The 17483-nt window shown below is 39.6% G+C and overlaps 1 protein-coding gene across 2 annotated transcripts in view; it reads left to right on the forward strand.

Moving 5' to 3' along the window:
- Positions 1–1466: 1466 nt before the first annotated feature.
- The window catches only part of HMGXB3 (HMG-box containing 3), a 1387103-nt gene continuing 1371086 nt past the window's right edge, over positions 1467–17483 (forward strand). For both annotated transcript variants that reach the window (XM_044069603.1, XM_044069602.1), the window contains exon 1: positions 1467–1680. The gene's annotated coding sequence lies outside the window, so the exon portion shown is untranslated. The remainder of the gene's footprint in view (positions 1681–17483) is intronic.

Genomic DNA, 17483 nt, shown 5'->3' on the forward strand with positions numbered 1-17483 from the left:
AGGTGGTATATAGTTAAAGGTAGTAATCTGTAGGCTGGATTTAAAAAGGATAGCTACACCGCCACCCTTTTTGGTTGTGTGGTTAAGTCGCTAAATATTCTAACAGGGTGGGATGACTTCATTGTCTTTAGCTGAAGATTTTAACCAAGTTTCTGTTAAACAAGCAATGTCAAAAAAGTAGACTTCTAGGAAAGCAAGGCTATGTATGTTGAGGTGAGCTAATATCAGTGAGTTAAGTGGTTCAGTAAACGAATGGATAGGATATATATATATATATATAAATATATTCTAAATACATACACACATAGAATATATAAATATATTCTAAATACATACACACACATTACTAAATGTACCTAATCTGTCTCCACCAAAGGAAAATAAATAATAAATCAATAATGTTGCTGGAGAGGAAAAAACTGCTTCCCAACGTACATGGGGTAGCAAATAAGCTATATGTATAAAATCACATATGCCTGGACAGTGAGAATAATTGGGTACATGGAGATGGCGGCATACCCCCAACCTATTAGCTCAAGAAATCTGGACAAAGCCTAAAATATTGTGAGGAAGAGGAGACAAAGCCCCAAAATAGAGACATATTTTATATACTGCTCCTATAAACTTAGAAAGCTGCTGGATTGGTGTTGGCATGCATTTTCTGAAGGATATTAAGTCTTCATTATTTAGGGACTTCAATCCGAAATGATTTGTCAAAAAAAAAATCACAAATTTTAGGAGGAACAGACCAAAAATGTCAGGCAGAAAATGTGAACATTCTGTGAAAATCTGGATAGTTGAGAGATATGCTGGGATTGCCCACACCGATAGACGTTAAGGCGCAGGATTACCAATTGATAGACCTTGGTTTAAAACCTGGTTGGGGTACAACTGGACAGCAGCAGCCGTATCTGTGCGGAAGAAATCTACTTCCATAATATGCCATGAGAACTCTATGGGGCCTACCGATTGAGTCGATTTTGACTTCAGAGCATCTACTTTCCCTTTTGGTTAGATTAACAGCTATACACTACCATCAGTTTACTAAAATACACATTAAAGCAAATATTCCTTCTCAGCAAAAGACTAAAAAGCATTCCTGCAGTGTACATTATTCCACTAAACTTATAAAACCTGAGAGCTTAGTTAAAAATTACCGGCATAGAGAGAACAGCTCAACAATCTAGTTACACAGAGAACCAAGATTTACCAAAACACAATTTTCTGTGTTCATTTAAAATACAACAATAAACAGCTAGAAGTAGTGTGATGTTCTCTAGCAACCGTACGGTTGTCAAAAAAAATGCAAGCCTTTACCACAAAAGCGGTGTTTCTTTTCGTCACTTACATGGGTTAGCTTATTCCCCCCCAGCAAAAAAAGCAACACGTAAATTTAAAACATATGGTTTATTATTTGCATTGCATTAATTTGCAACATATTATAAGCCTTTATTAGTTCAGGAAATGCTTACCAAAACTATGTATGGAAACAAACGTTATACAAAACTGCAAACACTACATAGATCACAACATTTCACAAGGGACTGAAGTTAATGAACAACCCGGAAATCTCCTTTCGTAAGTGCACAGTGCTGGCGGACCGTTTATTCGATGCACTTCCGGTTCCTTAAGTCCTGCTACAGTTTTTAGCAAACATAAGTGACATCAGTCGTGTAAAAGGTGAGTAGTATTGGCAGTTTTTAAAAGGAGGATATGCATCTAGTTAGCATGTTCTGACATTCACTTTAATGTTTCTTGTGTGTAATCCATAGTTTTGAGACTTGTGGTGTATGTACAGATTCGGTGTTGCTGCACTTATTTCTCTATCAGCTGTTCTGTAAAGCAGTATTTATTGACTATAGTACATTGAAGCGAATATTTTTGTATGCATATTGAAAGCGTGACTGCAGAAATAAAGTTCACTGCTCCTTGGTTCCTTTTGTACGAGCCGTAAACTAAACCACTCACGTGTGTTTTGTTGAATGAGTTATCTCACTTTTCATGTGATGCTTTTAAAATGCATTTTGTTATATACTTTGCCCAGCAATGTCCAATGTTTGGCTTATTAAACGTTTCTTATTTTTTTCAGAGGCATGCTTGAGGTATGTTTTGTTATATTCAGCGCTGTATATAGGATGAGATCGATATTTGTTTCTTTCGTGTTCTTTGTATTTCGCGTTGGCTAGATCAAATAAGACTTCCATCATACATCCTCTTCTTCCCTGATTTTGGCTTGTCCCCTTTAATCCATCTTAAAGCTGTTGATTTGAGGAGAAAAAAGTAATGTCACACTTGAATAATGGCAATGTTTTGAGTTATTTCAGATTATGTGTGATTTACATTCTTTTATTCTGTCCATTTAAGGTCGTAATAGTAATATTTAAAAAAAGTTTCTTGTTCTGGAAGTAAGATTGAGAACTATGGAAACAATGTAGTGAATAGCTACATAGTGATATTAAGTTATATGGTATGCTTTAGTATGTGTTTCTTAAGGTCATCTGAGTGGCTGTGTTGTTCAGCAATCGAATTAAACTGTCAGGAGATCATATTTTGTGGAAATTGCCATGTTGAGACAGATTGACAGGTGGATCATAGGAGGTTACTAGCATCCAATGCTCCTGTCGAGGAGGGACATAGGTGGAATCCCATGGGTATATTTCCTGTTTCCCATCCAGTTTTCCAGGTTGCACTTAAAAAGAGGTAAAGAGGTACTCTGCTTGATGTGGAGAGGGAGTCTGGAGTCTGTGGGACACAAGTCAGCCCAGCAAGTCTTGTTGATGTCACAGACCAGGTTGAGGCCTGGTTACTCGAGTGGAGCTTGATTTGTGGGTATGCATGAGTCCTATCAAGGTGAGGCCATGATAACCTTGTATGGCAGATAGAGGTCACTTCTGAGGAGTCTGTATGAAACTGAGAAGAGGGATAGGGCTTTTAGCTTATCTGTGTATGGTAGATGTTTGAGGCCCTGGATTCTCCTGGTGAGGAACCTCTGTGGTCTCTCCAGCTGCTGCATGTGATTTGTGATGTACATGCCGAAAGGTGCATTGTACTCAATAATAGGCCTTATAAGGGAAGAATACAGGGATGTTATGACCTCCTTGTCCTTGGATGAGATACTTACTTATGAGGTGGGTCATGTTGAAGACTTTCTGTACCACGGAAGCAACATGGTGGTCAAATGTCTAGGCTGCTATCAACCTGGGTGCCCAAATCCCTCACAACTGATTGAGTGCTTAGGACGTTATTAATGTGATAATTTGTGGGGACATCACTCTTCCCAAAGAGGATGATGTGGCAATTTTTGGTATTCAGCTTGAGGCCATGTTTCTGGCACCAGTCATTTGTCTGAGTGAGACCCTCTTGGAGGATGTTCACATCACTAGGGGAATTGGTGACAGCACCCAGCTTGCAGGCATCTGCAGACTTTGTCAGCCATAGCCCACTGGTTTTATCCTGCACCTCAGAAAACTATATCTCAAATAACAGAGGCCCCAAGACTGAACCCTGGAGTATGCCGCTTGTTATGGGTTTACTGCTTGAGGTGGCTTCCCCTATCTTGATTACGTGGGTTCTGTCAGTGAGCCAGTTTGTTACCCATATGGATTGATGCCTAGTTGAGAGAATTTATCTATTATGCTCAAATGGGGAATAGTGTCAAAGGCTTTGGCCAGGTCAAGGTAGGCATTGTGCACCATCTTCCTCTCATCCATGGCTTTGATGATTGTCTCAAATAAGTTGATCAAATGTAGCAGACATGACCCCCCCCCCCCCCTTGATGACCACAAATTGTGTGGTATCAAGTGTTTGGAGGTTGCCATTGTCCTTGTTAATGAGGTCCATGATAATCTGTTCCATGGCCTTGCAGATCAGGCTAGTTAGGCTGATGGGTCTATAATTTCCTGGATTGGTGGACGCTCCACCTTTGTGTAAAGGGGTGACAGTGGCTGTCCTCCACTCAGCTGGGACAAAGCCAGTACTCTGGCTTTGGTTGAACAGGGTGCCTAATGGTGCTGCAAGTTCCTGCCCGAGTTCAGGTAGGATGCAGCTTGGGATATTATCGGGTCCCATGGAGTACTTAATGGCAGAACTGCAGTTATGTCTTGTTTACTTTTTAAGAAACAGAGCTAGAATCAACCCATTATTATTAGCTGCCCCAATTAGAGAGAGATGTATTGCATATCCCAGGGATAAATTTACAAATACCCATGTATTCGTTGATATTGGATTTAAATTTGGATAGATGTTTTTCATGTCAGTAGGTCATGTTTACCTGTTGATGATCAAGGTCTTCAGTATGGGTGTTTGTAGCACCACTAGTATTGTGGAGGACATGGACTAGGGCAGGGCCTCTCTCACCATAAGTGTAAGCAGAGGTATGTGCAATAGCTTTGCCAGTGGGTTAATCTAGGACAAGGCTGCTTATAAATTTTTTTTAGGTTGTATGTAGATGCTAAGAGCTTAGCTTTAAAGTAGTCCTTAGGTAGTAGTAGTCATAGCGTAGGTGATTCCAACTCTTAAGAGAGAGAATAGAGCAACTTAATGGTCAGATTTTACCAAGGAGGAAGAGATTCATGGAGGGGTTTAGACATAAGCTCTGGTGGGGTGGTGGATAATTTGACCTGATAGAAAAGGCATTCATAAAATTTAGGAAACAGTGCTCATAACTTCTGTTGGTGGACTAGATTTGCTGGATTTATGGATATTTAGTCAAAATCATGGAATACATTTCAGATTTTGAATGTGTATTTTTCAACTGATGTCATGGTCAGCACTAGACCGGGATGGATATCTGTAATTTTCAAGGTTATGATAGTTTTGTTTATGGTGAGTAATATTTCAAACAGTTCTATGTTGATGTTAAAGGTGATTTGAAACAAGTTGATGGGATCATGGATTAATACAGATATCCCCACAGTTTGAATGATAGGCGCTGAACCCAGAGCTCTGTTGATTCACTGATACCATTTGTGACTATGAAGGTATGAATGCACTTGAGTGCCAGGAAAGCTCTCAGCTTTTATTTTTTTTCCCCTTAGACTGCTAATGTTAAGCAGTGACATTTGGGTGTATGCCTGATTTGAATTTGCAGCATTGATATATATCCAGAAGACAGTTTGGAGCATTTTTTTTGCTATGCGATTTTTCCCACTGTGCCTTCCAAATGTCAAACATCCCTCTAAGTGAATACAACCCATTTTTTCTGTTACCTGATAATTTCACTTGAGGTCAGAGCAAGAGCGGACCAGAGGGGATCATCATTAAGGCATCCATAAGGATGTTTTGTGCTTCTGTTAGCATTCCAGAAAAAATGAGGCTTTACTACATTCATTTGCACTGCTAATTCCACAGCTGAACTTCAACAAATTCCACACAACGCCTTTTCATCTTTTGAAACTCCACTTTTCTTCCCTCTCTCTCATATGGTTCACCTCTTCTCACCAATATTCAAACCTCTCTGAAATCCAAGCTTGAGACCTGCTGTATCAAAGTTGCCATGTTTGCATCATCATCTTCTTTCGGCTGTTCCCGTGAGGGGTCACCACAGCGGATCATCTGTTTCCATTTCTTCCTGTTCTCTGCATCTTGCTGTGTCACACTAACCACTTGCATGTCCTCTCTCACCACATCCATAAACATCATTTTAGGCCTTCCTCTTTTCCTGTTACCTGGTAGCTTCATCCTTAGCATCTTTTTCCCTATATGCTCAGCATCCCTCCTCAGCACATGTCCAAACCAACGTAATCTTGCCTCTCTGGCTTTGTCTTCAAACCTTCCAACCTGGGCTGACCCTCTAATATGCTTATTCCTAATCCTGTCCACCCTCGTCACACCCAGTGCAAATCTTAACATCTTTAACTCTGCCATATCCAGCTCAAACTCTTGCCTTTTTGTCAATGCCAATGTCTGCAACTCATATGACATAGCTGGTCTCACTACCCTCTTGCAGACCTTCCCTTTCACTCTTACTGGTACTCCTCTATCACAAATCGCTGCTGACACTCTTCTCCACCCAATCCATCCTGCCTGTACTTTCTTTTTCACCTCTCTTCCACACTTACCGTTAATCTGAACTATTGATCCCAAGTATTTAAACTCATCCACCTTCGCCACCTCTACTCCTTGCATCCTCGCCATTCCTCTCTCCTCCCTATCATTCACACACATGTATTCTGTCTTAGTCCTGCTGACCTTCATTCCTCTTCTCTCTAGAGCACATCTCCACCTCTCCAGGGTCTCCTCCACCTGTTCCCTACTCTCACTACAGATCACAATGTCATCTGGAAACATCATAGTCCATGGGGACTCCTGTCTGATCTCATCTGGCAACCTCTCCATCACCATTGCAAATAAGAAAGGGCTCAGAGCTGATCCTTGATGTAAGCCCACCTCCACCTTAAACGCATCCACTGGGGATGCACAAGTCAGTGCATTTCTTTGTGCCAGTCCCAAGCCCGGATAAATGGGGAGGGTTGCGTCAGTAAGGGCTTCCGGCGTAAAACTTCGCCAGATAATTCATGCGGACACCAGTAAAGTTGCCATGTTTGCAACTAATGCTAAATATTCCTCCCATCATTGTGTCTTCCTACAGTTACTAAACTGGCTCAAACTCCCAAATTACTTCACATACCTACAACTAATTACAGCAAATACAATTGTTTTTAAACCAACTGACTGTCCTTACTTCTATACTCACTCAGCATCACCCAAGTAGACTTCTCAGATCAGAGAGTCAATCCCTCTTGAAAGTTCAAATACCAAATCTCTCAGCAGGCCAAATGCACTACTCTTTTTCTATCGTCAGACAATGGAACTCTCTCCCACTTCCAATAAGAACCATCAGTGATGCATCTTCCTTCAAAATGTTTCTACGACAATGCCTTTCCACTGTTTGGCATTGCACATGTTCCGACAACATAGCTCATAAAACCTGATTCTGTAGTTCACTACTGCTGTAAATTCTTCCAGAGCCTCCTAACTGTAAACCACATTGAATCTTTTGTGCATTACAGGTATTCTAACTTTTCACTTTGGGTTAAAATAATTACAGGCTGCCCTTCTAATCCTATTTTCACAAGCTTTATATCCTTTGGTTTTTAGAAGCAATGTTTCTTGTATCCTATTTTACTGTCATTAACTGTGACATCCCACCTTTGTGTTCTATTACATTTCTTTCAATTTACTATAATTAATTACTCTAGTTGTTTGTCTGGCATTTTGCCAATGTTTATACATTTGTTGCATTCAGCTTACGTTCAGTGCTAATCTGTTTATTCAACTGTATCTACCACATGATATTGTAAATAATGCAATTTACCACTGTCAAACATCTTACCTTTGCTTAGCTCTCAACATATGTATACAGTTTTTGCATGTTGTTGTATATACTTGTTATATGTGGAGCTTTTCTCCCCAGGCCTCCACTGAAAATTGGCTCACTTAGGTCCAGTTGAGCCTGCAGGTAAATAAATGCAAATAAGCAAATACATAAATGAATGTATACAAACTGGAGCTGGCTTATGGGGGCACAATGTTTTATTCAGCACGCAGAAGCTGTTAGGAGAGAGGTGCAGGTTGTCCCAGGTGAAACATGTTGGCTTGCCTGCCATCATCTGCCATTCTGATGCATAATGGTGCCCTTAGGGATGACTCTGTTTATCCAAGCAATTGTTAAGACTAACTATTTTATTTTTGACTATAGCATCATTCTTGGGGATGGCAGAATGCTGATTACAAGTAGCGTCTTTCCTACTGTGGGCATGCATGGAGAGCTCCAGCATGTCTCTTGAATGGAAGACCATCCAATGTCATTCATCTCCAGATGGGTAGCTGCAGGGTGGTAATCATATTTGGGGGAGTTGAGAGTTGTATGGGTCTTAGTCACATTGCAGGTTTTGACACCTGAGAGGCAACTTGTTTTTACCCTTTTGTGACCTAGCATGTTGAGGGTAGAATCATTTTCCCAGCTGCAGAGGCACTGGTAAGGGTGTGTGTAGGCTGGCAGCAATGAAAAACCTTCATAGACCCTGGGACAACAGAGTGCAAATGTAGATGCAGTAATATGTCTTTGGCTGGGGTTTGTTAATGCTTCTTACTACCTTAGTTTGTTAGTTTAGTGTTGGAGTGCTACAGAGTACAAGGATGATGCTTATGGACAATAAAATATAGTAAAGGATGTGCTTAATATCTGTTAGAAGTGGTGTCTCTTATACAAGACTAGTAATTGATGGACACAGTTGCTACATTGTCTCAGAGTGCTAAGTGGAAATAGGCTAATCACAGAATGAGACGGAGCAGACTGAGATTTCATAGATGACAGAAGTAGTAGAGAGGGCAGATTAGACAGACATAGGTGGTTTGGGTGAGTCTAGGGAGGGCAATGGGCATATAAGTTAGCTAGGGTGAGGAAGAAAAAGTGTGGAGGACATGGTAGATAGCTAGGGGTAAGCTGTTTAGTGTGTTAAAGGAGGACAGTGAGCAGAATAGATTAACCATAATATTCAGTAGTGTGACAGGTAGGCAGGAATACATGCAAGGTAAAGTTAGGCAAGTTGTAGTTACTACACATAATAGCTATTTAAGTTTTCTCATGTAAGTGTTAATAGTGAAGTGATGTGCAATAAACTGAATTTATTAGAGAGAGAAATAACACTTGATGGTGTTAACAGGGTCTTGGGTAAATAAATGCAACAAAAATGCCTCTGTTAGGAGTATAGTGTGAGCAACCACTGTGTACAGTGGTAGTGATAACGCAGAACTCTTGACCAATAACAAACTAAGTAATGAAAGTAAAGATTAAATCCAATGTGTATTTCATAGTGATACTTCGGGATCCCAATGGTAATTCAACTAGCTTCAGTAATACTTAACAATATCAGTAGCGGTAAAACATATGACATCATTAACAATAGTAATTCAGTACAAATCACTACAGATACAGGCAGCAGGAAATTTAGGTAGAGCAGGCTTAATGCCCATCCTATTGGTGGGAAAAGGGTTGTGTACTTTTTAACATTATGTGGATACTAGAACACTTAAAGCACAACTTGACAGGTGAATAGAAAAAATACAGCCTTATCTAGGTGTATTGAAAGCACTGACTGCAGTGATGGGAACTGAATGACAGATGATGCTCTGATGCTCTGGATATCCTAGTAGTGAATAGATCGAGTTTGTATGTGGGTGGGGTTTATGCCAGTTTACTGCTGAATCCATGGCACTTGGCAGATTGCATTTGTGGTACCATTTGGATAAAGAGCTTGATATTGGGTCTCTCTCTTCTGTTTTTCTTTAGGTCTTATACTGGAGAGTGCAGCGATCGGCACAACAAATCTTTGAGCCGTGGAGCTGTTCTCTTTTGAATTTATTTATTTTACCTGTGTTGATATTTTTGTATATGATGATAAACAAAATCATTGTTTCAGTTTGAATTTATGGTTTTATTTATTTTTAACAGTATTATTTTCATTTTGTTATACAGCATGTGGCTTTCCATATATTTAAGCGGAGTAGTCCAGCTGAGGTGTCCCATTTTGTGTAGAGGCTTAGAAAGAAACTGTCCATACCTGTAACAAAACAAAATGAATATATTTGTAGGCTCATATGGGTTTTCAAAATTCAATGCCTCTCCAAACCCTGTAAACACAGTAGCCTATGCTGAATTGCTCTCAGTAACTCTGTGCAGCTATGTCAGTGACTGCATACAGGTTGTTGTACCTACCAGGACTAGTTCCAGAAACAAACTGCTCTGATGGCATTCCAAGTAAAACAAAAGGAAGAAAATTATGGTAAAAATCAAGAAGTCTGATTCACATAAAACTCTGTCATCAAACTTAATAGGCAACTAAGAGGGCTAAATGGGTCAGACAAATCCATCTTTCAGGTAAGATAGCCTCCCAGGTGAAAGGTAACCATAAAATCTGCATCAATTATCTCAGAAACCTCTAGGGCAGTCACAGCAGCCTGATAAACTGGTAGTTGATGCCGCCACAATTACCGAACCTGGCAATACTGTGACCCTGTTGGGAAAATTAATTTTCAACTTTACCCCTCTCACCCCCAACCATACCTCAAAAATACCCCCAAACATAACCCCTCCAACATTAACTAGGGAGCATGTACTAGCTATACTCACTAAAGCCAAGACGACTGCCTCAATGGGCCCCAAAAACCTCCCAGGATGCCTCCTGAGCAGTCTAAAATACGTCAGTACTCCTGGAGTCATTATTTAACTATGGTCTTAAAACAGACTTTGTACCTCATGAATGGAAAACTGCGATGGTCGTCCCCTGTTATAAGGGAGGACCTTCAACAGATCCAAGAAACTACAGCCCCATTAGTCTGACTAGTCTTGTCTGCAAAGCCATCGAAAAAATCATCATGGAAATTATCAAAAAGGACATAAGGAAAATTCCAGACACTGCATTTAGCCCAGTTTGGCTATGTCAAAAGAAGGTCATGCTTACTGACTTTGGTAGACTTCTTTGAAAAAGTCACTGAGGCAATGGATGATGAGAAAACGGTGCATACTGCCTACCTTGAGCTGGCTAAAGCATTTGATATAATACTCATTGTCAGCAAACTTATCAAACTAAGTATAACCCCCTTTATAACACAGTGAACAGCTGTCTGGCTGACTAATAGGACCCGGAAGGTTAGAATTGGTGAGACCACCTCCACAGAGAGGCTAGTCTCTTCTACATCTTGGATGTCAAAGCCAATGTTAAAGGCCTGTGTCTGACCAACTTCACAGATAATTGCAAACTGGGTGCAGTCATTGAATCCCCTCAAGACGTGAACAACCTTCAGGAAGGTCTAACACAAACCCTTGGTTCCAAAAGCCATGATTTAAAACTCAATAACAAGAAATTCATGACAGTATCTTTTGGGAAGTCTGCTACCTAAGGCAACTACATCATCAGTAAAACAACCCTAAAAGTTGATTCACTAATCAAAGATCTGGGAAATCATGTAGATAGTAACCTAGCCTTTGACCAACATGTGTCCAAGTTAGTAAGAAAACCCTTCTGCCTTAAAACTATCAGTTAATTACACCTCTAACACAGTACTGGAAAATATTTAACTGGAAATACTTGCATAGAACATTTTTAACATCAGATAGAATTAATACTACTACAAATGTTATTTGCTGGAGATGTGAAAAGTCAAATAAAGCAAACTGGATTCATATTTTTTATGAATGTAATAAAATTAAATCATACTGGAATCAATCATTTTTTTACAAGCTTTATTTAATGAATCCAAATGGAAACAGATTATCTACTGTGGCGACCCCTAACGGGAACAGCCAAACGAGAAGAGATTTAATGAATCCTTTACCTTAACTAAAGCATTGATTTATAGTAAATTTAAATGAAGGTCCCTACCTGAATAAGATAAATATGTATTTGTTATGGACAATACTTGTTGTATCTAGGAAATGCGTAACCAGAAGGTGGAATTCAAATATGTCCCCGACCTTGGAGGAATCGTACACTTTACTGAAGACAACTGCATCGATGGATGTAAAAATCAAATAACTATGAATATATCCCAGGCCATTGGTAAATAATCCTTGGTAGAAAGTTATATCTTTGTTGGACACACTGCAATATTCAATATTGTATCTCTGATCTGTTAATTCTATGTTTAATAACATACAGTGTATATAATTGAAAGTCAGGCTATTGTAAATATTGTATATAATTGTTTAAAATATTTAAAAATATTATGTAAATGTTATTTTAATTGAAAATAAAAAAATTTTGAGGAAAAAAAGAAAACTCTTCTATGTTGCTCAACATAAAAGCAAGGCCATGGTCCAGAGAGGTCATCATACCACTGTACTCTGCCCTCATTAGACCTATCATAAAGTATAATGCCTCCTTTGATATGTACCTGACCAGATACCTGCAGCAAATGGAAAGTCCACAAAAGTTCCTTACAGAAAGAATACAAGGATTAAACCCAATGTCCTACACTGATCACCTCAAAACCCTGTCTTTTTATTCAGTATCATACAGACGTCTGTGATGGTTTCCGCGGTGGTACGGCGGTAGCGTTGTTACCTTACAGCAAGAGGTTCTCCCGTTCGATTCTCTGCTTGGCTTGGGAGTGCCTTCTGTGTGGAGTTTGCATGTCCTCCCCTTGGTTGGATAGCGTTCGAAAGACATGCGTGCATAAAATGGGCTTTCCTTCGTTGAAGGTTGGGCGTCGAGCTAGCACCTCGGCATTTCGTAAAAAAAAAAATCTACTGCCAATCATTAGCGGACCGGAGTTCCGCTGTGACGACCCCTTACCGGGAAAAAGCCGAAAGACAAACATCATCATCATACAGACTTCTGTGAGGTGATCTTTGCCTGCCATACAAGGCATCCCTAAGTCCTGTTTTGAGCATTTTGCACATCCACAAAAAGCATCAAAACTACTAGATGAAAAGACCTACATTTTGCTTGCAAATAAACAGGGCATGTTGGAGAGAGAGATGTTTTTCAGAGAATTCCCATTCTGTGGAACAGGCTACTCTTCCATATGAATGGGTAATCTGAAGTTCACCACTGATCTAGTGACTTGTCTCCCTGATTAACAATGGGAGTCGGTAAATCACCCTCTGTATGTGTCATATTTGTGGGTCACAAGGGCCCTAGTGGTTGTTAGCCTAGTGTACGCCTATTACATTGCGTAGAAGTATTGTGTGGCAGTTGTGAGTAACTGAATAGCTCTTGCATGCACTAAGTGATGTATAGAAGTGTAGAGTGATAAAAATTAGGGAGTGGGCCCATGATTTTTAGATTGACTTTCTGGAGTAGCAGAGGCATTCTTGGAGCAACACTGATTGCAAAGACTTTACTTTACTGGAGCATTTTATTTTAGGGATGGTAAAATGACAGTACAAATATTGGATACTGAGATTGTGCTACAGGTGCTTTTTCCAGTCTCTTTTTATTGTAGTTTTGAATTTGAAATATCTTGTCATTTGACGAAGCTTATTCAGAGTTTCCTAAAGCAACTCAAATATTTTTTATTACTCAGAAAAGAATATGTTTTGTGTGTTCCATTATTTTCTTAGTGTTGTCTAATGTTGTCTAGCATGTCCAGAGTCTTGTTTATTATGGTATCTGGAACGGGTGACTAAGAAGCTTCTGAATGCAGGAAAAACTGTATCTTGTTCACGGCATAGAGGATGTGCTGCAAATGATGTTCATAGATAGTTCTAACTCTCTCTTCCTTTTTTGTACAGTTGGTTGTATTTGTTGAAAGTGGGATATCGGATGGGAATATTAAACTGAAAATTTTGACCATTCTGCTCAGAATGTGTGGTTTATTGAAAATGTGTATATATGTACATCAGTGATCTGGCATCCATTAAACCAAGGATACTTGGGGGTGGGGATTTTTCTGAGTTAGTTTTGGAAGGAAGAGGTGTGTTTCTGTAAGGTAATGCTAATGTAACTTTTTTTTTTTTAAATATTTATTTCGAGGGGGTCACAGATTGTGTCTCATGGGATTTTGGAGGATTGATTTAAAGTTTTAATTATTTTGAAATGTTTTGAATTGTGACAATTTGATGTATCTGTATAAAGATTCTTCCAGATGCAGATGAGGCAGGAAATAAATCTAGAACATCTATCAAGCTCTGTGTTTAACCATTGCTGCATATGTGCATTGTGACTCAGGTTGAACTCTCTGTCTCATTGCAGTGTATGTGTGTGTGTGGGGGGGTCAACATATTTTTTGTGTCAATTTTTTGAGTCACATTGCCTTATTTTCTGAGTATAAGGACATGCTTGTCCATAAGCCTTAACATATTTTTTTTGTGGTATTGTGGCAGGATTAGTTAAGACAGTAACATTAAGGCTGGTGTGCTGTAGTCCATTTCCCAGGAAGTGTGTTTGCAGCAGTCATTTTCACTAAATTTTTAAGTCAGCTAATGTGTTTGCTATTCCTTTGTAGTGTGGTCTTAACATGACTGACTTGTTACTACACTTTTTTCTTATCTAGATTTAATTGCACGGTACGTTTTAAATATAACTTGCTTAATTGCTTTCTAATATTATGTTTTGGAAATACCCAGCATTTGCATGCTGCAAATCTTCATCTGCTCTGTGCTGCTGCATATTCGTCATCCTGCATTATAATGCTAATGTTAATGAATGAGAGTCTCTTGACAGTCTCTTTATTTACATTTGCTGACCAGGAATATTCTGCTGGGATTCTCATTTTATAGCAGGGAATGTGGAGATCTTTATAAGATTGTGATGGATCCCTACTGCAGCCATCTTAGCAGGTGTAATAATATCAAAAAGTTACTGCTTCTGCTGATGCTACCAAAAGTGGTAATTGTATAATATGGCAGTGGAAGTGGGTATCTACACACTTGGGTTAATTCACTGCAGCTTTACATTTTGAGAAGTGTCACTATTGGAAGTTTTGGAATTGCATTTAAGAGTGTTATAACTTTGGTTGTCAGAATGATTTGAATTACCTTACTGGAGTTTTTGGACATACTGTTTGCATATTTAAGTATTCATTTACTTATTTGTTTGTATAACTGAAGTTAACTGGAGAGAAAACAAGGGAGTTAAAGGAAATACTCAGAGCTCCAGTACCGTAGAAAAGAAAATAGTTGTTGCTGAATAAGAATGTCAGTGTCTCAAAGTAGCTTGTGTGAAGACAGTAGAACAGGTATGTTACCCGGTCAAGTATGGGAATAAGGTGCATAAAGAAACCTAGTGGTGGAATGCAAAAGCCCAGAAAGTTAGGCAATGAAATGAGGAATGCAGAAAGAAGTGTGAGAGAGAGAGAGAGAGAAGACAGACCAGGCCCATAAAGGAATATACTGGTCATTAACAAAGAACATTTCACAACTGCGGACAGCATAAAAGTGCTGGAGAGGGTGACTGATAAGCGAGTATGCCTAGTATTAGAAAGTAAAATAGGATTAGAATAGTTTGGATTCAGATGTAGTACTACTGATTGCATGTCATCAGTTAGACTGATAACAGAGAAAAGTTGTTGGTAGATAAGGAAGGAGTCCAGCTGGGCATTCTTAAATTTGGAGAAAGCATATGCCGGTGTTCCAAGAAACCTGATTTGGACAGTCCTGAGTCCTGGAGACATTGGAAGAATGACTACAAGCTATGTATAAGGACCCAGTAACGTAAGTGTGAACAATGTTTCAACTCAGAGAGGAGTTCTCAGTGAGAGTGGGAATGGGTGTGCATCAGGGTTCGGCTTTGAGCTCACTGCTGTTTATATTGTTGATCAGGATGACATAGATATTTTGGAGGGAACAGAACAACAAAACTGTTGTATGCAGATGATGTGGCACTGCAAGCAGTGTTTAAACAGGAACTTAAGGAAATTATAGGCGACTAATATAAAACTGAAGGCAGTGGGATGAAACTGAGTTACAAGCAAGACACTGGTCAAGACAGCAAATGGGAGAAATCAGGTAAAGCTAAAAATTGAGATAGACTGGGAAAGTATTGGAACAGGTGGACAAATTCAAATATCTGGGAAGTGTGCTCGAGGAGAAGGGACGTCTGAATGAGGAGGTTAAAGCTTGATCCAGAAGTGCTGCAGCTATGTGGCACAGTGTCTAAGGGGTAGTGTATGAAATAAGCATGCTAAAGAAACCAAATAAGCTGTACAAAACAGTGTTGCAACCAATGAGTTCAGATGCCATAGAAACCTTGCTAGTAAAGGCAGAGCAGCTGAGGAAGCTTGAGATGATGGAGATGAAGTGCCTGAGACGGGTAGTAGGATGCACACTGTAATAGATGGAGAAATAAGGACTTCAGAGCTGAGGCCAAAGTAGTTCCAGGTGCAGAGAAGATCAAGGAGAACATATTACAGTGGTTTGGTCATGTGCAGAAAGCAGTTCTGATAAAGTAGATTCGGGAAAAACTGTAAGAAAACAAGAGCAGGTGAATGCTTCCAGCCAAGAGGTGGAAGGGTTGTATGAGAAAAGACCTGCCACAATCATGGTTCTTAGAGAAGGTATTATAATGGCTTCTGAATCGAGAAGTGGAGTAACATTTGACACAGTGCGCTGACCTCCTTGTAGAAACAGGAAGGGGGGGTATGGTCGTGATGATGACTGGTGTAAAACAGTGATCCAAGTGGACCTTTCTAGAGACTAAGCCTGGAAGCACTGACTAGTTATGTGACTTGCTGAAAGTCTCATTGTAGGCAAATGGAGGCTGACTGTCTTGAACTGTGGACTTAAGAAAGCAGTACCTTGATGTTATGGATAAAATATAAAGGGTAGTACTTTGAGCTTCTTCTGTTAGACTTTGAAATTTCAGTGAGCAGTTATAAGTCAGTGTCTTGTATAAACTAAAGTGTCTGCAGTAACCTTTTCATTGTAAGCTTTTATTTGAGCACTGTAAATTGAACATATGATGTTGATTATATTGCTCACTACTGCAGTAGTCTTGGGTATACTAGTTGTATCCTGCCAAGAATATAACAGCTGGCCAGCTTCCAAAGCTTTTGGGCACCTTCCACATACCCAGACTTGTCAGCTAGTGCTGAGCTAAAGAAAATACAAGTTTGGGTGCCAAGCCCTTCAGATCATTCCTCCTGATGAAGAGAGCACTCTTCTGTGGACTTTTGAGGATCAAAGGTTGTCTTGTGCTGATCCTTTGGTGAACAGAAGTTCCTTTTGGTCACTATGGATTGGGTGTTAGCCACGTCCTTGCAGCTGTTGCAGGTCCCCTCAGTGGTTAAGGGAGAGCTACTTTTGTCGGTCCTGGGAGAAGGAGCAGGGAAGACTTCCCTGTTTGTTCAGAATGATGTGAATATCCCTGGGGAAGCCGCTGCCATTAATAATACTGTTGGCCCCATTTCTTTCTGTCAAAAAGAAAACGAAAACTAAACGTACATCTCTACTGCTCCTGACATTTCCTTAGGAGTAGTTTATTAGGTCTAGCTCAAGGTTTAATTCAGGCTGTTGAGTCTCCTTTATAAGGTGGTTTATGGTAAAAAGAGGGATATTTATTTTCCTGAAGAGATTCAAGATTCTGAATCTGGACTTGATGATGAAAGGATAGGTAGAGTTTTCTCTGATTTTCTGATTCAGAAGCAGAGGAAAGCTTAGTTTCTGATTCTTCCTGTGGGGTTTTTCATGCTCTGAAATGATTTCTAAAATGTCATTTTTTTCAGTAGAACACTGAGCTTTCTGAGTCCCTCAGAAAATATTCTGAGATGGCAGAAAAGGATTTTGTGTCGGTGCTTGCAATATTTCCTGGTAGTCAGCTTGCTGCTCCTGAAAAGGCAGATAAAAAGATTGAGCAACTTTATACATTCTAAGTTTTTTAATATAGCCACTTCTCAAACCTAACCGGCAGCTATAGCTTTAGTTAATCCTACTGCTTCTAAACATTTAATTAATTCCAATCCTATTCTTTCTGACGAGGATGGGGAGGTTAAGTGTGACAAAAGTGCATAATTCTGCAACTTTGTTAAAATTTATCTGTAGT

Source organism: Protopterus annectens, chromosome 4.part0, assembly GCF_019279795.1.
Source record: "Protopterus annectens isolate FY-2018-M chromosome 4.part0, PAN1.0, whole genome shotgun sequence".
NCBI lineage: Eukaryota > Metazoa > Chordata > Ceratodontiformes > Protopteridae > Protopterus > Protopterus annectens.